The 24,800-nt window shown below is 41.3% G+C and overlaps 1 protein-coding gene across 4 annotated transcripts in view; it reads left to right on the top strand.

Moving 5' to 3' along the window:
- The window catches only part of TMEM163 (transmembrane protein 163), a 263,560-nt gene that overhangs the window by 166,589 nt on the left and 72,171 nt on the right, over window positions 1-24,800 (top strand). The window lies entirely within an intron of this gene.

A 24,800-nucleotide genomic window follows, 5' to 3' on the forward strand; every position in this document is an offset into this window, starting at 1 on the left:
AACTCAGTTCTGTGTATTAAAGAGAAGACTTAGCCTTTTGCGAATCCAGTAAGAGATAGCAATGTAGCTTAAAGTTCCAGAATTTTTAGGAACTAGCTCCTTGAGGCAAAGGCTTTAGGATTAATCATTCCTGTGCTTTTCCTAAGTTATCATAGAGTGAGGGTAGAGTATATTGATATTCAAACAATTTAAAATCATTTTTCTGTTTAGAAAACCAGTTTCCCAACTCAGTGGATGAATAACATTTTCTTTTAAAATACTCTCTTTTTGTATTATCTATTTTTTCTCTCTTACTCTGAGAAATGTCAGCCCTTCAAAATAGTAGAGCGTATAGGTCACAAGGAAGTTGCAGAAATAAGCAAGATTCAGCCAAAAACATGGTGGATCTTTTTTGCCATCTGACAGCCCTGTAGTAATATATTAAAGGAAGCCCATAATTCACACATTGCTCAGTGTGAAACTTGTATTTTTTTTCCTTCTAGCTTGCCAGTAGGTAAATGATACCTACTGTTCACTTATATTTTGGTTATGCCACTAAATCTGTGCCTCAAACCTATTGATTTAAAATAAAAATCTTTAGTGAGCCAGAATTCCCATTGCTACATTTAGACTAGAATTTGAGAGTGTCAGGATCTTGATGATTAAGTCAAAGTTGCTCATTTTCAAAGGAGGAGACCGAGGTCTAGAGAAGTTGGACTATTTTCTTATTCTTCCCTAAATTAAAGGCAGTGATAGATCTAGAACTCAGAACTCCTGAGCCCCACCCCAACTCAGTGAGTCCAGCAATCCAACAGTTTGGACATAAACTCTGCAACAATTTGTGTGTTCAAATTGACAGATAAAGAAAATTCCAACTTATCTATGTTTCAAGGCTCACAGTTGGATTTGAGCCCAATTCAGCTGTTGACTAGCCTTACAATCCTGGTCAGGCCCAGACTTTTCTGAGGCCTTTCTCCGCTCTTGCCCTTCTCTCTTTCTCCGCTCTTGCCCTTCTCTTGGCCTAACTTGCCAGAAGCATCACTGATGAGAAGTCCACAAGTCTGTGAAAGTTCTCTGGAAGTCACAGACTCTTGCCCACATGCCAGGGCATGTCTGCCTTGAGGAATTCATATCCATAGCACTTGGTCCTAAGATTCTCTTTCGGATAGGGCATGCTAAGTGAGAGGTTTTACCAGAAGTCCCAGGACTGGAAGAAAATGCTATAGGATTAAATTAGAAATGTTTTCTTTACCTACCTATTACCAATGTTCAATATTATCTTACTGACATGTGGCATTTTATTCATCATCTTACTTACGTTCACAATTTTCGGAGGAAAGTAGTGTTTTTTGTTTTTGTTATTTTATCATTCCTTTTTTACTTATAATTGAATTGAAAAATTCCATGTCTTGGAAGAGGAAACATGAGCAGTTGAGCTTGAATAGAAGCTTACTATACTGTCCCCACAACTGTGCTGTAACTGACCCAAGAGCACAGCTTCCACCTGTGCCCCTGCACTGTGCAGGACACGCAGGAGATGCTCCGTTAAAACCTGATTAATTTGCACCAAGTTTGAAACTTGATAGTGAGCAGCATTTGATGTCTTATGAGGATACGATAAAAGGAAATGTTAAAAGTGAGGTAGCTGGAGAAGGCATTTTTAGAAACTTTCTTTGCATTATAAAAGTAGGACATACAGAAAAGTAAAAGAGAAAGAAGTCTATCTTCTCCCTCTTTGTTACTTTTTAGTATATTTTCTGCCCAAAATTTTCCCCTAGTTTAGGTTAGACTTATTTGTATTATGTATTTAAAAAATTTTTTTTAATGTTTATTTTTGAGAGAGACAGAGTGTGAACAGGGGAGGAGCAGAGAGAGAGGGAAACACAGACTCCGAAGCAGAATCCAGGCTCTGAGCTGTGTCAGCACAGAGCCCGATACGGGGCTTGAACCCATGAACTGCGAGATCATGACCTGAGCTGATGTTGGACACTCAACTGACTGAGTCATCCAGGCGCCTCTGTATTATATATTTCTAATTTGTATATATGAAATTTTATATCCTGACTTTTCAGTTAATATTTTATCATTTGGACACTTTGTTATCATCAAAAGCACTCTTAAATAGCACTTAATGGTCTCCTGAATTAGTGTATCACAGTAACTTCAATATTCCTTTTGTGGCACATTTAACTTCTCCACTTTTCAACGTAAATAATGCTGCTATGAACATTCTTCTCCAAAAAGCTTTTTCTTTAGGGATAGATTCCCAGGAGTGGATCAAAGGGAGTGTACAGTTTAACCCAATTACTTTAAATACCACGATCAAGTAGGCTAGGAACACTGGAGAATATGTTACTAAGCAAATGATAAGAGTATTTTTTAGGGATGAAGAGAAAGAAAAGATTCAATTAACCAAATCCTGCTGATAAGCATGTGTCCTGAACGTGCAGAGCTTTTCAGGTCCCAGAGAGACAGGACAGGAGGGTTGGTGCCTGGTGCCTCTTGGGTGGTCCAGGGGTCATAAGGAGGCTTCTGTTCTTGTATATATTTTTTTGATTCAGTAAAAATAATCATTCAAGGAGTGGTTTTTGTACATATCTGTGACAATGGGATTGCCTGCTTTTCAGGGTGGACTAAACCTTGAGTGGACTCCTGCCTGCAGAAACAAAGCTGCCATCGGACAGGTGTTCTCTCACGGCTTTTAACTGGCAGCCATGTGCTCCGGTCCAGGGGCTCCTTTTTTGAGATAGCTTTTTGCTGCTGCTGCTGCTGCTGCTGCTGCTGCTGCTGCTGCTGCTGCTGCTACCACCATAAGACTTTTCTCTTCCAGGAACCTCCTATCTGTCAGTTTTGCTGCGGTAACATACAACTTCCAGATCTCAGTGCCTTACTTAAACCACACACGTGAATTTCTCCATCATTTCCCACTTAAGCCAAAGTTTGATGATAGCCACGTTCATACGAATGGAGTTTGTATTTCAAGTCTTGGGCTGGTTAAATAACTCCTCTTGGAGGATTTCTGTGCTTATTTCACAGGACAGAAGTAAGGCCAAACCAGCCATGCAGAACTTCTGCTCAGGTGTGGTGTATGGCATCCCTACTCACATTCAATTGGCCAACGCAAGTCCCCCATCCAAGACTGACAGTGGGTGGGATGCACAATTCCCCTGCACAGAGTTGCTGAGAAGCACGTGGCAAGAGAAGGAATGTGGAGGATCAAGTTGTTATGAACAGTGATGCAATCTGCCACAGGCCTCCTGGGAACTGACCTCCCCAGTTTCTTCTGACATGCATTCATCCTCTTGTCCACTGCCGTGCAGAACCTGGCTCTCAGCATGAACTACCTTTGTCCTAGTGCAAGGAAGTCTCCAGAAGCAAAGGATTTACTAACCTCGTATGTCGCCTTCCCAATATTCCCTTGTCATTTTCCCATCAACAGGTGGTATCTCTCTCTCTTCCCTTTAATTTCAGCGGGTCTGTGACTCACTTGTAACCCACGGAACACTCTGGAACGATGCTGCATGACTTCCAAGGAAGGCCTGGCAGCTTCTACCTGATTCCCAAGGAACACTTGCTTTGGGGGAGTTGGCCATTCTGTAGGAAGCCTGACTACCTGGAGAGACATTGGTTAACCCCTCTGGTTGAGTCCCAGCTGAGCTTGACCTTCCGGTCATCCCTACAGTGGGATGAAGCATCTCTGTTTTCCCTTCCTTGTTATCATTTATCATGGATTCAGAGTCCATGGAAGAATATCTGATCAGGCCAAGCTTGGGTTGGGTGGCTTGGTTCAAGGCAGGCTGTAGTGGCTATCAGTTCCCCCTTTGAGAACAGTGGGGATGATGAGGAGGATTGAGGCCTGCTACCACTGAAAGGGGAATGGATGTGGAGCAGAGAAGCCCCAGCAGATGTTCCTAAGAGGTGCTGCCCACATCAGCTGTTGAAAATGCAAATCTAGGGGCACCTGGGTGGCTCAGTTGGTTAAGCCTCTGACTTTGGCTCAGGTCATGATCTCACAGTTCATGAGTTCCAGCTCCGCATCGGGCTGTGTGCTGACAGCTCAGAGCCTGGATCCTGCTTCAGACTCTGTGTCTCCCTCTCTCTCTGCCCCTCCCCTGCTCACACGCTGTGTCTCTTTATCTCAAAAACAAATAAACATTAAAAAAAAAGAAAATGCAATTCTAATCCTCTTACTCCATCATTTTCAAAGTGTTCAGAGGCTCTGCATGGTTTTCATAAGAAAGATATATACACCTTAGCTTAGTACATGATGTTCTTCGCCGTTGACCCTTGTCTACCTCTCTGCCTGGCTTCCTGGCCAGGATCCCTTTTGGAGAATTCACTCCAGTCTTACTCAAGCACTGTGATTCTTAAAAAATGGTCGTGTCCACTTTCAAGGATATAAATACAATCTTTTGACTCCAGTTTATGTCCCCAGTTGAACTTTTCTCCAAAACTAAACTTTTATCTCCATCTGCTTTCTCAGCACCTCCACTTGGCTGCCTAGCAGACATCCCAAACATAGTGTGTCCCAAACTGAACTCCTGATCCCCCTCTCCCGCCACCCCTCAAAGAAACCTGCCTCTCTTGTGGTCTTCCCTAACTCAGGAAGTGGTATCGCCATCCTTCAAGGTCACAAACCTCCAATCATTGAATCTTATTTATCTCAGCTACATGTCAGCAAAACTTGTCAACTGTACCCTCAGAATATATCCCTGATCAGACCAAAATCTGAAATCAGAAGATATCCAATGGCTCACCCTTTGCATGTTGCATTCCTGGCCCAGAACCCATTGGTTGCTCCTCTGGCCTGTGTCACTGCGGCAGCATTCTGACTGTCCTCCCTGGTTGTCTTTGGCAGGCAACAGTGATCCTGTTAGAACATGTGACATCCCAGCATCTCCAAGTCACAGCTTCCAGTGGCTTCCTATCTTTATAAAGCCTAGATCCTTTGAGTAGATCTAAGAGTTTACATGACCCCTACCCTCTGACCTCACTTTCATCCTTTTCCCCCTCCCTCACTCCTCTTTAGCCCACCAGCTGCCTTGGTGTTCTTCCATCATGGCATGCAGTCTTCTGCCTCAGACCCTTGCTCTTCCTTCTGCCTGGAAGCTTCTTCCCCCTGTATCTGCATGACTCCCTCCCTAGAGCAGTGCCGGTGGCACAAAGTAGGTTTGTCATGAAAGCATGCTGAACAAGTGAATTCTAATACACCTTTGCACATAATTTCCCTTTTCCTGGAATATACTCTTCACTCCTGCTTACCAACCTAGCTGCTTTGGGTGTTTCAAAGTCACCTCCAATCTCAACTTCTCTAGAAGATTCCTGTGTGGTTTAAATTTTTTTGTTTTACATTTATTTTTGAGAGACAGAGAGACAGAGCAAGTGGGGGAGGGTCAGAGAGAGAAGGAGACACAGAATCTGAAGCAGGCTCCAGGCTCTGAACTGTCAGCACAGAACCCAATGCAGGGCTTGAATTCACAAACTGTGAGATCATGACCTGAGCTGAAGTTGGACACTTAACCAACTGAGCCACCCAGGCGCCCCTAGAAGATTCCTGTGTGGTTTAGATACCCTCTTTCTCTACTCTTGGAGGAAAAGGACTCTTGTGTCATTGTATCTAGTACATGGCAGGCTTTTTGGCATCTGGTAGACCGTCAGGAAATAACCTTAGTCTCAAGATTGATGTGGTGTTTTTTTTTTTTTTTTTATTCTAATAGGTGGTACCTGCACATTGTTTTAAAAAAACACAAAAAGCATGATACGGTATGAAGGGAAAAGCAAGCCTCTCCTTCCCCCTCTGTTCTCTGCAGAGGCTATTACCATGTACTATGCATAGACAAAATTGAAATTGATACAGATAACTGAGCTGAAACTGAAAAAATTTTTTTCCTGAAAATTCCTAAATGGTTCACTTCGAATAACCGGTTTGCCTAAGTAGTGATTTCTGGATATTCTTATTCTCCTGAGAAACAAAGGTTCATCCTGAAAATTCTTTTCAAATCTTTCTAAAAACCACCAGTCCCCTTCTTTCTTCACTAGGTAGCAAATAGTGAACTATCAGCAAACGTGCCTTGGATCTCACAGGAACTGCCCCTCCCCACCTTCACTTTTGCCCTCTGCTAGCATCATTTCTTTTGAGGTTCACTGAAGTTACCTTCCCTTTGGTCTTCCTGCTTCCACTGGCCTGTTCCCAGCAGAGTGGCCGTAGCCACCCTGTTTAAACGGAAATCATTTCTCTGATCAATCCTTTGTTGGTTTCCTATCCCACCTGGAGTAAAGGCCCATGTTCTGGTTATGACCTTGAGGCCCTGAGCGGATGCTGCGTTCCAGCCATGCTGGCCTCCTAGCTCTTCACTGAATAAGCTGCGTTCCCTTCTGTGCACAAGCCCTTGCCCTCTGTTCCCCCTGCCCAGAGTGTTCTTCCCAGGTAGTTAGCTGCACAGCTTACTCTCCTATCTTCTAGGTCTTCGGCTGAGTGTCTTATCATCAGAGAGAACACTCTTGGGGTGCTTGGCTGGCTTGAGTGGGTAGAGCAGGTGATGCTTGATCTCAGGATTGCGAGTTCGAGCCCCACCTTGGGTGTAGGGATTACTTAAAAATAAAATCTTAAAAAAAATAATACTCTCCTCATTCTCCTTCTCTATGTTGTTTATGTTTCTGTACAGCATATGCTCATTTGTTTACCTTCTCATTGTCTGACTCTCCCTGGGTAAGCTCTGGGAGAGCAAGTGTTTATTCACTTTGTTGTTTGTGGCTGAATCCTTGCATCAGAACACAGTAGGTGTCAAATCAGTATTGATGGGTTCAAAGAGCCTGGGTCCTGGGTCTAGACATGCATTTCCCTTGTAGTGTATATTGGAAGTAGAGGTGTTAGGTAGGGTTTGTCCACTCTTAGGATGGCTGTTCCCTTTTTATTTTCTCTCCTTCCTTCTCTCCACACCACAGAAACAACAATGTGAGACCTGGGGGCCCCAGGAAAATGGCCCTGGGAGACCAGCCTTAAGAGATGCCTCTTTGACTAAGCTCATCTGGCTGTCTGGGTATTCCTCCTCAAGCTTAGCAAGTCCCAAACTAGACTCCCTGCCAGCTCCCCACTCCAGCCTCACGATGCCTGCTCATCAATGGGCACCACTTCTCTTTCAGCCAGTCTCAAAATCGAGGTTGTCCTGGTGTCCACTGTCCATATCTAGTCAGTTCCCAAGTTTGATCAATTTAGGTTCCTTAGTGTCTTTCCTTGTTGATCCCTCTCAGCTGTCCTGGCCCCCTGGTAGGGAGTCATCACTTTGTGTTCATGGCCACGAGCACTATCTCCCAGCTGATCCCCTCTTAGTTTCCCTTCAACCCTGTCAAACCCCACCCCCAGTCAGAGGGTCTTTGTAAAGCCCTGATGACAGACACCATGGGTCTTCCTTGCTTAAAATCCTCCAGTGACTTCCTGTCATTACTCAGACATGTGTGTTTCACCTTGATCATCTTTGTCCTATCTGCATACCACCTATGCTGTTATTTACTGAATATTTGTCTAAATATAATCTTAATTTTTCCCAATAGAGTCTTTGAAGGCATGGGATGATAACCAAGTTTTTTCCTTCTGTATGTTGAAATACATAACTATTAAATACGACACTCTGGTCCATGTAACCATCTAAGAGCCATTGTGTGTGCCATGGATTTTGCATCTGCCATCTTGAGGGGACTTTCAGGACACAGAGGGACATTTTTCATGTGGTCCTCGCATGGCTGCTCTCCTTAGGCAAATGCTCTAGGAATAGCATCTTCACTTTTTTAAAAATCAAAACATTTTTTAAAAATTAAAGTACAGTTGACAGACAATTATTAGTTTCAGGTGTACAATGCAGTGATTTGACAATTATACACATTATAAAATGCTCATTATGGTTAAGTGTGGTTATCATCTGTTGCCACACAAAGTTATTAAAATATTATGGACTATATTCCCTATGGTGTATTTTTCATTCCCTGTGACTTTTTTATTTTATACAGTATTGGGAAGTTTATACCTCTTAGTCCCCTTTGCCTATTTCATCCATGCCCTTCCCCCTGGCCCTCAACAGCATCTACCAGTTCTCTGTACTTATGGATCTGTTTCTGCTTTTTTGTCTTTAGATTCCACATGTAAGTGAAAGCATATGTTACTTGCCTTAGAGTGACTCATTTCACTTAGCATTATACCCTCTAGGTCCATCTGTGTTGTTGCAAATTGCAAGATTTCATTCTTTTTTAATTTTTTAAATATTTATTTAATTTTTGAGAGAGAAAGCATGAGCAGGGGAGGGGCAGAGAGAGGGAGAACAGAGGATCTGAAGCGGGCTCTGTTCTGTCAGCAACAAGTTTCATGTGGAGCTCGAACCCGCAAACCAAGATCATGACCTGAACTGAAGATGGAGGCTCAACTCATTGAGCCATCTGGGTGCCCTGATTTCATTCTTTTGTTTATGACTAATACTCCATTGTGTGTCTCTCTCTGTGTATGTCTGTCTGTGCGTGTATGTATATGTATGTGTGTATATCTATAGATCTATATCTATCACATCTTATTTTTTTAAATTTTTGTTTAATGTTTTTATTTATTTTTGAGACAGAGAGAGACATAGCATGAGCGGGGGAGAGGCAGAGAGAGAGAGGGAGACACAGAATCTGAAACAGGCTCCAGGCTCTGAGCTGTCAGTACAGAGCCCGACGCAGGGCTCGAACTCACGGACTGTGAGATCATGACCTAAGCTGAAGTCGGACGCTCAACCGACTGAGCCACCCAGGCGCCCCAATATCACATCTTATTTATCCTTTCAGTTGTTGTTAGGTATTCAGGTGCTTCTATTCCATATCTTGCATAATGTAAGTAAGCATAGGGGTGCATATATCTTTTAAAATTAGTATTTCCATTTTCTTTGGGTAAATACCTAGAGGTGGAATTGCTGGATCATATGGTATCTCTATTTTTAATTTTTTGATGAACCCCCATACCGTTTTCCACAGTGGCTGCACCAGTTTACATTATCACCAACAGTGTACAAGAATTCTTTTTTCTTCATATCCTCACCAACTCTTGTTTTCTGTTGTCTTTTTGATACTAGCCATTCTGACCAGTGTGAAGTGATAGCTCACTGTGGTTTTGATATGCATTTCCCTGATAATTAGTGATGTTGAGCATCTTTTCACATGTCTGTTGGCCATCTATAGGTCTTCTTTGGAAAAAGAATCTATTCAGTTCCTCTGCCCATTTTTATTTGGAGTATGTTTTTTTTTTTTTTGGTATAGAGTTGTGTAAGTTCTTTGTGTATTTTGAATAACAGCCCCTTATTGGATATATCATTTGCAAATATCTTCTCCCATTCAATAGATTCCCCTTTTGTTGATGGTTTCCCTCACTGTGCAAAAGGTTTTTGGGTTTTATGTAATCCCACTTATTTTTGGTTTTGTTTCTCCTGCTTGAGGAAACAGATCCAGAAAAATATTACTAAGGCTGATGTTCCAGAGTTTACTGCTTGTGTTTTCATTTAGTGGTTTTATGGTTTCAGGTCTTACATTTAGGTCTTTAATTTATTTTTATTTTATTTTTGTGTATGATGTAAGAAAGTAGTCCAGTTTCATTCTTTCTCATTTAGCCATCCAATTTCCCCAACACCATCTATCAAAAGAGACTTTCTTTTTCTCCATTGTGTATTTTTACCTCCTTTGTTGTAGGTTAATTTGACCATATAAACATAGATTTATTTCTGGGCTTTCTGTTCTTTTCCACTGATCTGTGTGTCTAATTTTGTGCCAGTACCATATTCTTTCGATTGCTACAATTTTGTAGTATATTTTGAAATCCGGGATTGTGATGCATTCAGCTTTTTTCTTCTTTCTAAAGATTGTTTTGGCTATTTGAGGTGTTTGTGGTTTGATACAAATTTTAGGATTATGTGTTCTAACTCTTTTAAAAAAGCTATCGCCATTTTGATAGGGATTGCATTGAATCTGTAGATTGCTTTTGGAAGTATGGGCATTTTAATAGTATTGTTCCGATTCATGACCATGGTATATCTTTCCATTTATTTATCTTGTTTTAATTTCTTTCATCATTGTCATATAGTTCTCAGAATACAGGTCTTTCACCTCCTTGGTTAAATTTATTCCTAGCTGTTTTATTCTTTTTTGTAAATGGGATTTTTTTTCTTAATTTCTCTTTCTGCCACCTCATTATTAGTGTATAGAAATGCAACTGGGGTGCCTGAGTGGCTCAATCAGTTAAGTGTCCAACTTCAGCTCAAGTCATGATGTCACGGTTTGTGGGTTTGAGCCCTGCATTGGGCTCTGTACTGATAGCTCAGAGCCTGGAGCCTACCTCGGATTCTGTGTCTTCCTCTCTCTCTGTCCCGCTCCTGCTCATAATCTGCCTGTCTCTCAGAAATAAACATTGGGACACCTGGGTGGCTCAGTTGGTTAAGCACTGAACTTTGGCTCGGGTCATGATCTCACGGTTCTTGGGTTCGTGCCCCACATCGGGCTCTGTGCTGACAGCTTGGAGCTTGGAGCCTGCTTTGGATTCTGTGTCTCCCTCTCTCTCTCTCTCCCTCCCATGCTTGTACTCTGTGTCTCTCTCTGTCTCTCAAAAATAAATAAATGTTAAAGAAAATAAACATTAAAAAAGTTTTTAAAAAATGCAACAGATTTCTCTATTAATTTTGTATCCTACAACTTTACTGAACTCATTTCTAAGAGGTTTTGTTTGTTTTTTGGTGGAGTCTTTTAGGATTTCTTTATATAATATCGTGTGATCTGCAAATAATGATAGTTTCATTTTTCTTACCAGTTTGGATGCCTTTTATTTCTTGTCTGATTGCTATGGATAGGACTTCTAGTACTATGTCGAATAAAAGTTGTGAGAATGGGCATCCTTGTCTTGCTTCTGATCTTAGAGGAAATGCTTTCAGCATTTCACCATTGAGTATGTTAGCTGTAGGTTTGTTATATGTGGCTTTTATCATGTTGTGGTATATTCCCTCTAAATCCACTTTATTGAATGTTTTTATCATGAATGGATATTGCATCTTGTCAAATGCTTTTTCTATATCTATTGAGATAGTCATATGATTTTTATCCTTCACTTTCTTAATGTGGTATACCATACTGATTGATTTGTGGATACCCAATCACACTTGTATTCCTAGAATAAATCTCACTTGGTCATGGTGAATAATCCTTTTAATGCGTTGTGGAATTCAGTTTGCTAATATGTTGTTGAGGATTTTTGCATGTATGTTCATCAGAGATATTGACCTATAACTATTTATTTATTTATTTATTTATTTATTTATTTATTTATTTATTGTGTCTTTATCTGGTTTTGTTATCAGGGCAATGCTGACCTTGTAGAATGAATTTGAAAGCACTTCTTCCTCTTCTATTTTTTGGAATAGTTTGAGAAGGATAAGTATTAACTCTTCTTTTTTCACCCCTACTTCTTCAAAGCCTCTGTTCCTAATTTTTTTTTAAATTTTACTAAGTTTTTAATTTTAATTTCAGTATAGTTAACATACAGTGTTACATTAGTTTCAGGTGTACAAGCTATTAACTCTTCTTTAAATGTTTGGTAGCATTCACTTAGGAAGCCATCTGGTCCTGGACATTTGTTTGTTGGGAATTTTTGATTACTGATTCAATTTTGTTATTAGTAATTCATCTGTTTATGTTTTATGTTTCTTCATGAATCTAATTTGCAAGATTGTATGTTTCTAGGAATTTATCCATTTCTTCTGGGTTGTCCAATTTATTGGCATATATTTTTTCATAGTATTGTATATAATCTTTTGTATCTCTGTAGTTTGGATTTTGAGTTCTCTTTGATTTATGATTTTATTTATTTGAATCTTATTTTTTTTCTTTCTTTTTTTAAATTTATTTTTGAGGCAGAGAGTGTGAGAATGGGGTAGGGGCAGAGACAGGAAGACAGAGGATCCAAAGTGGACTCTGCGCTGACAGCAGAGAGCCTGACACGAGACTCAAATTCATACACCACGAGATCATGACCTGAGCCGAAGTTGGACACTCAACTGACTGAGCCATCCCAGCACCCCTTCTTTCTTTTTTTCTTTTCTTTTCTTTTTTTTTAATGTTTATTTATTTTTGAGACAGAGAGAGACCGAACATGAGCAGGGAAGGGGCAGAGAGAGAGGGAGACACAGAATGTGAAGCAGGCTCTGGGCTCTGAGCTGTCAGCACAGAGCCCGACGCGGGGATTGAACTCACGAACTGTGAGATCATGACCTGAGCCGAAGTCGGACGCTTAACCAACTGAGCCACCCAGGTGCCCCTCTTTTTTTCTTGATGAATCTGGCTAAAGGTTTATCAATTTTGTTTGTCTTTTCAAATAACTAGCTCTTAGTTTCATTTATTATTATTTTTTTTAGTTTTTATTTCTTTTATTTCCATTCTGATCTTTATTATTTCCTTCTTTTTACTAACTTTGGGCTTTTCTAGTTCCTTTAGGTATAAAGTTCAATTGTTTATTTGAGACTTTTCTTGTTTTTTGGGGTAGGTCTGTATTGTTATAAACTTTCCTCTTAGAACTGCTTTTTCTGTGTCCCAAAGATTTTGAACCATTGTGTTTCTATTTTCAATTGTCTCTGGGTGTATTTTAAATTTCTCTTTTGATTTCTTTGTTGACCCATTGGTTGCTTGGTAGCATGTTTAGCCTCCTATGTTTGTGGTTTTCTCCACTTGTTTTCTTGTAATTGATTTCTAGTTTTATAACATTTTGGCCAGAAAAGATGCTTGATATGATTTCAGTTTTCCTTAATTTATTGAGACTTGTTTTGTGGCCTAACATGTGACCTGTCCTAAATAGGGGCATGAACATATTCATATGTAGCATCTCCACTTTTCCCTGAAGCAGGGCACCACAGTGCTATGTCTTCACACTTTTGCTCATTAAGTCCACTCTGCATTGAGTGTCCTCCCTAGCCTTCCATTTTTTCCTGCTTGATGATTCTTGTCCATTCTTCTAGACCCAGCTCAAATGTCCCACTGCAGAGCCATCCTTCCTTCCCACTCTGTCCCCAGGTTGTATTTCACCACCTTACTCCATTTGTTCATTTTGTTCCTTGCCCATTTTCACATTCATAAGTAATGACTTCCTTTGATGATTTTCCTACATTTGTGCTCTCCGGTGGCTGTGAATAGATGACATTTTCCTTAGCCTCAGGACTTGGCATGTAGACCTTAAAATGTGAACGACTGAAGTACAAATCCCCTTCTAAAATGCAGTTACCTCTGGTGGAACAGTAGCTATAGCTGCGATTGGCTGACATTAGATGAGAACAAGAGTGAGACTTGGCATGTAAACCTGGGGAGTTGGAGGGCTTTACTGGATAGAGAAATGATGCATTCATTTGTGGAGGATACTAAAGGCATGATGCATCTTTGCAAAATTTCCTACAGCAGACCCTGCTAGCCCACATAAATTTACCTGATCCTGATAAGTAGCTTCTGGGCTTGCCTTCCTCCCTTCCTCCCTTCCTCCCTTCCTCCCTTCCTTTCATCAAGAAAATATAGAGGATGGATGGATGGATGGATGGATGGATAGATAGATAGATAGATAGATAGATAGATAGATATAAAGAGAATATATACAGACAGCATGCATATATACATACATTGATGAACTTCTGTATTTTCAGTGCAGCCTTTAGAGATGCACTACCTGATGAGGTAGTCACTAACCATATGTGGCCATTTAAATTGTAATTAATAGAAAGTAATTGAAATGAAAATTTCATTTCTTCAGTTATTCTAGCAACATTTGGAGCACTCAATAGACACATATGGCTAGTGCTGAATAGAACACTCCACCATCACAGAAAATTCTATTGGACTGCATTGCTATAGAATCTAATTCTTTTATAAATCCCTTGTGTTGACTTTTGTCCCTAACATTGAAGCTAGGAAAAAAAGTCCTGTGTAAATGATATTTTACTTGGGTGGGTTCTAGTCAGCTTGTATATTCATATGGATATGAACAAAAGGTTGTTTGTTGAGGGAGGTGGTTATGTGTGAGTTGGTGGTTACATGCTGAGGCTGATCTTACCAGGGGAAGGTAAGGACCATTTGCCTAGAGAGTTCTGGTTTGAGGGAACATTCCTCATCCAAGCCACTTCCCTTCACATCACAACCTGTTCACAGTGCAGCACATGGATGGAAGGTAGAGAAGAGAGATGGGAAGTGGGTAGGAAAGGAGATGGGGTCTAGAGTTTTAGGAGAATCAAGGGTAAGAGGAAGATGGTGATCTTGAGGCAAATGTTTGGCATAGCCATTATAGAGAATGAGAAATGGCTGATAAGCATTCATTGCTCACTTTCTCCTTCCCTTTATCCTGCCTCTAAATGGACTTTGTGGCCTTATTTAAAATGGAAGAATACATGGAGTGAGAGAGGACCTAGAATAAAATAACACAGATATTGTGCCTCTCTAAGTACTTGTGTGTATGCTCATCACTTGACAGTCTTTTATTTTTCATTACTTCACATTTGAATGATGGCCCAGATTACAAATGCTTTGGGCACCAGGGTGAAAGATGATAAATAAAACATTGACACTTTAAGCTGTGGACTGAACTGATTAATTACCAGGGCTACTGTGTTTTAGGGCTTTTGTAAATTAGGGGATGACTAGACAAAACTTCTGTTTGGCTGTTTGGGTCTCATGGAAAATAACTTAGAATTGGTATAAGACTTATGCTTTATTAATGTGAACCACAGACCTTCAAACCAACAATTGGTAAGGGACAAGACTTTCAACCTGACATCTTTTTGGATGTGAGGGTATCTGTCAGGTTTTGCCGTTAAGATTTCAGAGGCAAGAAAATGAATGCTTACTGCAAGGTTATTCATAGAATTACAGTGCCGTGCACAGTGAGCAGTTTGTCGCCTTTAGCAGAAGAAAAAGAGATGGCCAGTGGCTTTAATCATTTCTCTAGATTTTACTCGTCTTCTTTCAGACATTAAATGTGTCCTGGGTAAGACTAATACAGACTCTGTCTTGACTGTGCATCAGAAACACCAGAAGGGCTTAAAACACAGATCACTGGATGCCGTCCCCAGAGTTTCTGATTCAGCAGATCTGGGGTGGACTCAAGAATTTGCTGTCCTAACAAGTTCCCAGGTGATGCTGGTGCTGCTGATCTTTAGACCACTCTTTGACACCCAGTGGTCCTGGTTAAATTCAACTTCAGTATGTGTTCATTTGGGGGATTATGTTGATGGGGACAATGCCTTTGCCTCTTTCTGAATCATTATGTTTTTCACCTCTGGGGTTTGGGCAGGAGGGAGAAGGAATCTGTGTTCATTCCAGTGACCTGGCTGCCCAGTGCTGTCAGGCTCATGGACACATTGCCCTTTGCTTGCCAGGCCAGCCTCTCCAGGTAAAGGCCAGGATGTGCTGATGGGGCAGTTACCCACCATTGCTCCCCCTTCTGCCTCCTCCCAAAGCAGGAAGCAGCATACACTTGCAGAAGGAAGCAGCCATATAGTGTTGGCTCCTGACCCAAATCTTCCCTGCATCCTGGAGGCCACTGCTCTCCCAGGGTAGTGGAGTCGTGAGGATGTGACATGGATGCCAAGAACCTTCTAGTGGCCAGGTGGTTGACTGGGTCTGGCCTCTGGGAGGGAGTCAGGAGACTGGGTTGTATTTGAGTGGACTTCAAACTCCTTGGGTGATACTGGGCAAGCCCCCTAATCCTTGACTTTCCCATTTTGACCACTTGTGTTTATGAAACACACTTCTTTCCTTCTCAGACTGAAAATAACAGAATAACAGAAACTCAGATCCGGTGAGTGGCCTCCAGGGAATTTATGAGCTGATGTGCAGAACTCTGAGTGCCTGAGGACAAAGCTGCTATGTAAACACAATATATTATTAATAAAATGTTAAAAAATAGCGTCACACTCTCTGCTAATAATAGCTGGTTTAGGCTGTGAGAGCAACTTTGACATGCAAGCTCCTAGCACTGTTTAAGGAAGGGTGACTGTGGTTTTTGAATTGGCAACACATTTAAAACAGGATGAAAATAGGGCTTTAAAACATTTTTAAGTGTATTCACAGGTATGTTTGTGTAGAAAATATGATTATACTTTGGTAAAATTCAACATTAATAAACCAAACCATCAATTTCTTTTGATTTCCATTACATTTCAGAGTGGGTTTACAATGTGGGCTATTCCATAGGCATTTTGGCTAAAGTATTAAGAGTGTCTTTCCCCTTCACATATGTGTGAGTAAGTAGTTGATGTCCCTTAAACTCCGTGTGGGAACACTTAGAAATCAGTTTCTGATTACTTAATTGGTTAGTGACTACATCCATTCTACAGATGCATATGGGGCACCTGCTATGTGCTCCTGTAGACACTGAGCTATAAAAATATGGTTCTTGGAAAAACAGAATATGACATCGGAAGATGGTGGCTTGGGAGGATGCTGGGCTCACTGCGTCCTGCGGATCACTTAGATTCCACCCACACCTGCCTAAATAACCCAGAAAACCACCAGAAGACTAGCAGAATGGATTCTCCAGAGCCAAGTGTAGACGAGAGGCCCACAGAAGAGGGTAGGAAGGGTGGAGAGGCAGTGCGCGCTGCACGGACTGGCGGGAGGGAGCCGGGGTGGAGGGGCAGCCTACCAGCAAAGCAGAGCCCCCCGAATCTGGCTTGCAAAAGTGGAGGGGCCGGATGGAGTGTGTTCTGACAGCGAGCGGGACTTAACATCTGGAAGGTTATAAGTTAACAGCTCTGCTCAGAGAGCGGGAGGGCTGGAAGACACTGAGAAGGAGAGTTGTTGAGCCCCGGACAACAGAGCGCAGCTTGGCTGGGAGCAAAGGTGCTCACCAGTGCCATCTCCCTTGCTCATCCCCCAGCCAAAATCCCAAAGGGAACCAGTTCCTGTCAGGGAACTTGCTTGCACCTTGCAAACACCCTACACTGTGCTTCTGCGGATCCATCCCTCTGGTGGGCCTGACTCCCTCCTGGTGCTGCAGGGCCCATCCCAAAGCAGATCTCCGAAGGAAAAGTGAGCTGAGCCTGCCCCTCCCAACCCAGTGCACCTTGCCAATCCACCCCAGCTAATACGCCAGATCCCCAGCACCACAAGCCTGGCAGTGTGCAAGTAGCCCAGATGGGCCACACCACCCCACAGTGAATCCCGCCCCTAGGAGAGGGGAAGAGAAGGTACACACCAGTCTGACTGTGGCCCCAGCAGTGGGCTGGGGGCAGACATCAGGTCTGACTGCGGCCCAGCCCACCAACACAAGTTATTCAAGACAGCACAGGGGAAGTGCCCTGCAGTTCCGCACCACTCCAGGGACTATCCAAAATGACGAAACTGAAGAATTCCCCTCAAAAAACCTCCAGGAAATAACGACAGCTAACAAACTGATCAAAAACGATTTAAACAATATAACAGAAAGTGAATTTAGAATAATAGTCATAAAATTAATCACTGGGCTTGGAAACAGTATAAAGGACAGCAGAGAATCTATTGCTACAGAGATCAAGGGACTAAGGAACAGCCAGGAGGAGCTAAAAAATGCTATTAATGAGCTGCAAAATAAAATGGAGATGACCACAGCTTTGATTGAAGAGGCAGAGGAGAGAATAGGTGAACTAGAAGATAAAATTATGGAAAAAGAAGCTGAGAAAAAGAGAGATAAAAAAAATACAGGAGTATGAGGGGAAAATTAGAGAACTAAGTGATGCACTAAAGAGAAATAATATACGCATAATTGGTATTCCAGAGGAGGAAGAGACAGGGAAAGGTGCTGAAGGTGTACTTGAAGAAATAATAGCTGAGAACTTCCCTGATCTGGGGGAAGGAAAAAGGCATTGAAATCCAAGAGGCACAGAGAACTCCCTTCAGACATAACTTGAATTGATCTTCTGCACAACATATCATAGTGAAACTGGGAAAATACAAAGATAAAGAGAAAATTCTGAAAGCAGCTAGGGATAAACGTGCTCTAATATATAAGGGAGACCAATTAGACTAGTGACGCATCTGTCTACTGAAACTTGGCAGGCCAGAATAGAATGGCAGGAAATCTTCAATGTGATGAACAAAACAAAAAATATGCAGCCGAGAATCCTCTATCCAGCAAATCTGTCATTTAGAATAGAAGGAGAGATAAAGGTCTTCCCAAACAAAAACTGAAGGAATTCACCACTAAACCAGCCCTACAAGAGATCCTAAGGGGGTTCCTGTGAGACAAAGTACCAAAGACATCGCTACAAGCATGAAACCTACAGACATCACAATGACTCTAAACCCATATCTTTCTATAACAACACTGAATGTAAATGGACTAAATGCTCCAACCAAAAGACTTAGGATATCAGAATGGATAAAAAAACAAGACCCATCTATTTGCTGTCTACAAGAGACTCACTTTAGACCTGAGGACACTTTCAGATTGAAAGTGAGGGGATGGAGAACTATCTATCATGCTACTGGAAGTCAAAAGAAAGCTGGAGTAGCCACACTTATATCAGACAAACTAGACTTTAAATTAAAGGCTGTAGCAAGAGATAAAGAAGAGCATTATATAATAATTACCAGGTCTATCCATCAAGAAGAACTAACAATTATAAATGTCTATGCACTGAATACGGGAGCCCCCAAATGTATAAAACAATTACTCACAAACATAAGCAACCTTATTGATAAGAATGTGGTAATTGCAGGGGACTTTAATACCCCACTTACAACTATGGATAGATCATCTAGACACATGGTCAGTAAAGAAACAAGGGCCCTGAATGATACATTGGATCAGATGGACTTGACAGATATATTTAGAACTCTGCATCCCAAAGCAACAGAATATAGTTTCTTCTCAAGTGCACATGGAACATTCTCCAAGATAGATCACATACTGGGTCACAAAACAGCCCTTCATAAGTATACAAGAATTGAGATCATACCATGCATACTTTCGGACCACAATGCTATGAAGCTTGAAATCAACCACAGGAAAAAGTCTGGAAAACCTCCAAAAGCATGGAGGTTAAAGAACACCTTACTAAGGAATGAATGGGTCAACCAGGCAATTAGAGAAGAAATTAAAAAATATATGGAAACAAATGAAAATGAAAATACAACAATCCAAACGCTTTGGGATGCAGTGAAGGCAGTCCTGAGAGGAAAATACATTGCAATCCAGGCCTATCTCAAGAAACAAGAAAAATCCCAAATACAAAATCTAACAGCACACCTAAAGGAAATAGAAGCAGAACAGCAAAGACACCCTAAACCCAGCAGAAGAAGAGAAATAAAGATCAGAGCAGAAATAAACAATATAGAGTCTAAAAAAACTGTAGAGCAGATCCATGAAACCAAGAGTTGGTTTTTTGAAAAAATAAGCAAAATTGATAAACCTCTAGCCAGGCTTCTCAAAAAGAAAAGGGAGATGACCCAAATAGATAAAATCATGAATGAAAATGGAATTATTAGAACCAATCCCTCAGAAATACAAGCAGTTATTAGGGAATACTATGAAAAATTCTATGCCAACAAACTGGACAACCTGGAAGAAATGGAAAAATTCCTAAACACCCACACACTTCCAAAACTCAAACTGGAGGAAATAGAAAGCTTGAACAGACCCATAACCAGTGAGGAAATTGAATCAGTTATCAAAAATCTCCCAACAAATAAGAGTCCAGGACCAGATGGCTTCCCTGGGGAATTCTATCAGACATTTAAAGCAGAGATAGTACCTATCCTTCTCAAGCTATTCCAAAAAATAGAAAGGGAAAGAAAAATTCCAGACTCATTCTATGAAGCCAGTATTGCTTTGATTCCTAAACCAGACAGAGAGCCAGTAAAAAAAAAAGAGAACTACAGGCCAATATCCCTGATGAATATGGATGCAAAAATTCTCAATAAAATACTAGCAAATCGAATTCAACAGCTTATAAAAAGAATTATTCACCATGGTCAAGTGGGATTCATTCCTGGGATGCAGGGCTGGTTCAACATTCACAAATCAATCAATGTGATACATCACATTAATAAAAGATAAGAACCATATGGTCCTAGCAATTGATGCAGAAAAAGCATTTGACAAAATTCAGCATCCTTTCTTAATAAAAACCCTCAAGAAAGTCGGGATAGAAGGAACATAGTTAAACATCATAAAAGCCATTTATGAAAAGCCCATGGCTAATATCATCCTCAATGGGAAAAAACTGGGAGCTTTCCCCCTGAGATCAGGAACATGACAGGGATGTCCACTCTCACCGCTGTTGTTTAACATAGTGTTGGAAGTGCTAGCATCAGCAATCAGACAACAAAAGGAAATCAAAGGCATCAAAATTGGCAAAGATGAAGCTTTCACTTTTTGCAGATGACATGATATTATACATGGAAAATCCGATAGACTCCACCAAAAGTCTGCTAGAACTGATACATGAATTCAGCAAAGTCGCAGGATACAAAATCAATGTACAGAAATCAGTTGCATTCTTATACACTAATAATGAAGCAACAGAAAGACAAAGAAACTGATCCCATTCACAACTGCACCAAGAAGCATAAAATACCTAGGAATAAATCTAACCAAAGATGTACAAGATCTGTATGCTGAAAACTACAGAAAACTTATGAAGGAAATTGAAGAAGATATAAAGAAATGGAAAAACATTCCGTGCTCATGGGTTGGAAGAATAAATATTGTTAAAATGTTAATACTACCCAAAGCTATCTACACATTCAATGCAATCCCAATCAAAATTGCCCCAGCATTCTTCTTGAAGCTAGAACAAGCAATCCTAAAATTCACATGGAACCACAAAAGGCCCCAAATAGCCAAAGTAATTTTGAAGAAGACCAAAGCAGGAGGCATCACAATCCCAGACTTTAGCCTCTACTACAAAGCTGTCATCATCAAGACAGCATGGTATTGGCACAAAAACAGACACATCGACCAATGAATAGAATAGAGACTCCAGAATTGGACCCACAAAAGTATGGCCAACTAATCTTTCACAAAGCAGGAAAGAATATCCAATGGAAAAAAGACAGTCTCTTTAACAAATGGTGCTGGGAGAACTGGACAGCAACATGCAGAAGGTTGAAACTAGACCACTTTCTCACACCATTCACAAAAAAAAACTCAAAATGGATAAAGGACCTGAATGTGAGACAGGAAACCATCAAAACCTGAGAGGAGAAAGCAGGAAAAGACCTCTCTGACCTCAGCTGTAGCAATTTCTTACTTGACACATCCCCAAAGGCAAGGGAATTAAAAGCAAAAATGAACTATTGGGACCTCATGAAGATAAAAAGCTTCTGCACAGCAAAGGAAACAATCAACAAAACTAAAAGACAACCAATGGAATGGGAAAAGATATTTGCAAATGACATATCGGACAAAGGGCTAGTATCCAAAATCTATAAAGAGCTCACCAAACTCCACACCCGAAAAACAAATAACCTAGTGAAGAAATGGGCAGAAAACATGAATAGACACTTCTCTAAAGAAGACATCCAGATGGCCAACAGGCACATGAAAAGATGCTGAACGTCGCTCCTCATCAGGGAAATACAAATCAAAACCACACTCAGATATCACCTCACGCCAGTCAGAGTGGCCAAAATGAAGAAATCAGGAGACTATAGATGCTGGAGAGGATGTGGAGAAACGGGAACCCTCTTGCACTGTTGGTGGGAATGCAAACTGGTGCAGCCACTCTGGAAAACAGTGTGGAGGTTCCTCAAAAAATTAAAAATAGATCTACCCTATGACCCAGCAGTAGCACTGCTAGGAATTTACCCAAGGGATATAGGAGTACTGATGCATAGGGGCACTTGTACCCCAATGTTTATAGCAGCACTCTCAACAATAGCCAAATTGTGGAAAGAGCCTAAGTGTCCATCAACTGATGAATGGATAAAGAAATTGTGGTTTATATACACAGTGGAGTACTACGTGGCAATGAGAAAGAATGAAATACGGCCCTTTGTAGCAACGTGGATGGAACTGGAGGAAGTTATGCTAAGTGAAATAAGCCATACAGAGAAAGACAGATACCATATGTTTTCACTCTTATGTGGATCCTGAGAAACTTAACAGAAAACCATGGGGGGGAGGGGGAGGGGAAAAAAAAGAGGTTAGAGTGGGAGAGAGCAAAAGCATAAGAGACTCTTAAAAACTGAGAACAAACTGAGGGTTGATGGGGGTGGGAGGGAGGGGAGGGGAGGTGATGGGTATTGAAGAGGGCATCTTTTGGGATGAGCACTGGGTGTTGTATGGAAACCAATTTGACAATAAATTTCATATATTAAAAAAAATAAAAATAAAAATAAAAATATGGTTCTTGCCCTTAGGAGATTTGTAGTGTAATTTTGATTAAAGATATATAAGCAAGATATTATGTAAGGCGACCATCACATCCTTTACATCTTGTCTCCTTAAGAAATGTAAACAAAATTCAAATCCACTTTTTTGTGCATTGCAGTCATGTGTCTGCAGTCATCTGGAGAAAATAGGTTCCTGTAGCATTACTGTTGCCTGTCAGCTAGAAGCTCAGACATTTGTTTCTTCTCCCACCCCCTACTCCAGAGAAGTATGGAGATGAAAACTTCCTGAAGATGTTGTAATAAACTGTCTGTAGAAGTTCTAGCACCCAAGTGGTGGCTGGCCTATTTGTGCCTCAGGGAGAGAAAGCTGCTCAGTAAAAAGATACACTACACATCCCTTAGGGATCATTAGACCTGTTCCCTCCTCACCAGCTGGGATGACGGCTCCCTCCTTGCCTTCTGTCCAGGGAGTTGTGGTTTTCTACACCACAGTGGAAGCTCCCTAAGGACACAGCCTCTCCTGGGTTTAGGTGCAGGACTCTTAGCCCCAGTGCATGTGGGAATTACTAGGGATCTTTCAAAAAAACGTAGATGTCTGGGTTCACCCCCAGAGATTCTGGTACAGTTGGAGTGGTCTCTGAGCAGCTGTTGAAAAAACAAACAAACAAACAAACAAACAAACAAACAAACAAACCATCCCAGACGAGTACAGAATGCCCTTGGGTTGAGAAGCACTGAGTTGGTGGTTAAATTTATCTCAAAGGGTGAATCACAGAGAGTCTCTTTTGTAGACACTCAGGAATTTTTTTGAATGGAGAAAAGCACATCACAAAATTTATATCGGAGGCCTACCCTGACTTTAGGCTCTTTTCCTATAATGGGACTGCTCACAGTCTTTGCAGAGAGGAGTGGTTATTTCAAGTGCTGGTCACAGCTGGCCTATAGCAGTCTTCCCTGTGGGCATAGCTAGGTCTCAGGGGCCAGAGCATTGGGGGCATTGATTCCCCGAGCCCTGGGATTCATTGGTCTTGCTCCAGTATCTTGTCACTAAAGACCCTCTGTTAGATGGGCCTCATTCCCTCACGATACCTCTCTTGGCTGCAGCCTCTTTTGCCCCATAGTCCTGCCAGGACTGGGTTACCAGCCCCAGGCTCAATGCCTCAAATCAGTGTTCTTCCCTCCTGCCACTGCATCAGTGAATACTTATTGCCTGAAATATCTTTTCTCTATCTTGAGCATGTGTTCTCTCCCCCAGGCTCATTATGAGGATGTATGGCACCGGGGGCAGCTCACCCATTTGATTCATAGGGCCAGATCCTCTTTTGCTTGAGTCTGTACCAGGATCCCCAACCCATTCATTGCTTTTCCAACAATCTCTATATTTTGTGTTTTGCACCAGTCTGCAATGATCCCTTCTTCCTGTCTGTGTTTTTGAAAGACTAAAACCTACAACTAGAGTGTGCATTAGAAGCCTACTGAGTGAGCTCCAAGCAACCTTGTTTACCTGCTTATTTCTGACTTTTAGGTTTTGGGGACCATGTCTGTCCACAGGCTCATTAGGATTCTAAGCAAGTGTTACTTCAATGTTAGGTGGGCAATTTGAGGCCATTCTGTTAATCCAGAGAAGGGACTCCAAGATGGACGAAGAAAAACGGTTTTATTTGATAGCTCAGGGGAAAGGGTTGAGGAGGCTGCCAAGTGATGGAGTCATCAGGTTGGGATAGAAATGATTTAGGGCTAACTGTAGTCATTCACTTTTTCCTCTTTTTTTCATTTTCATTTCATGTTTTGACTCTTGTATTACTATCATCAAGTCCTCCTGTTTACTTTCCATTTTCATCTTTGTTTCTCTTGCAAGTTGTTGTGTCTGATTTGCCAGAGAGAGCTCCTATGTCCTGAGGCCTCACAGACTTCTTACTAGCCCCCACCCCATTCCCCTGGCTGTATATCCTCTGGTTTTCCCCTTGACCTCATCCCTAACTTGCTCCTGCCTCCTCCTGTGGTGCCTTGGTTGATCTCATCCTTCCTTCTCTCCTCTCCTCTCCTTTTTAAAGAGTTCTACTCCGCTTTGGCATAAACACTCTATCTTTTGTTGTTACTAATAATTCTTCTTTTTTATCTTTGGGAAAATACAATAGTGTCTATCATGCCATATCAGAAAGAGATAGCCAGAGTAGACTTTGCCTTTGTTTAAGCCAACATCGATGGGTTATTTTTTGATGCTCATTTCATCTTCAGGTGGGAAATTTTATTCCTATTTTACGGGTGAGGATATAAAGACTAAAAGAAGTTCAGTAGGTTAGCGAAGAGCAAGCATGGTAAATGGTAAAACTTGGGATGTCTCATGCCAGAGCCTTCACTCTGCTGTTAAACACCGAACCTTCCAGCTGGAAGAGGACCAACGTGTTTTGTTTTTGGGCCTGAGGGATGGATTTAACGGTCTTGAAGTTCCTCCCATGTTAGCACTCATGGGA

The sequence above is a fragment of the Neofelis nebulosa genome, chromosome 2, assembly GCF_028018385.1.
Source record: "Neofelis nebulosa isolate mNeoNeb1 chromosome 2, mNeoNeb1.pri, whole genome shotgun sequence".
Taxonomy (NCBI): Eukaryota; Metazoa; Chordata; class Mammalia; order Carnivora; family Felidae; genus Neofelis; species Neofelis nebulosa.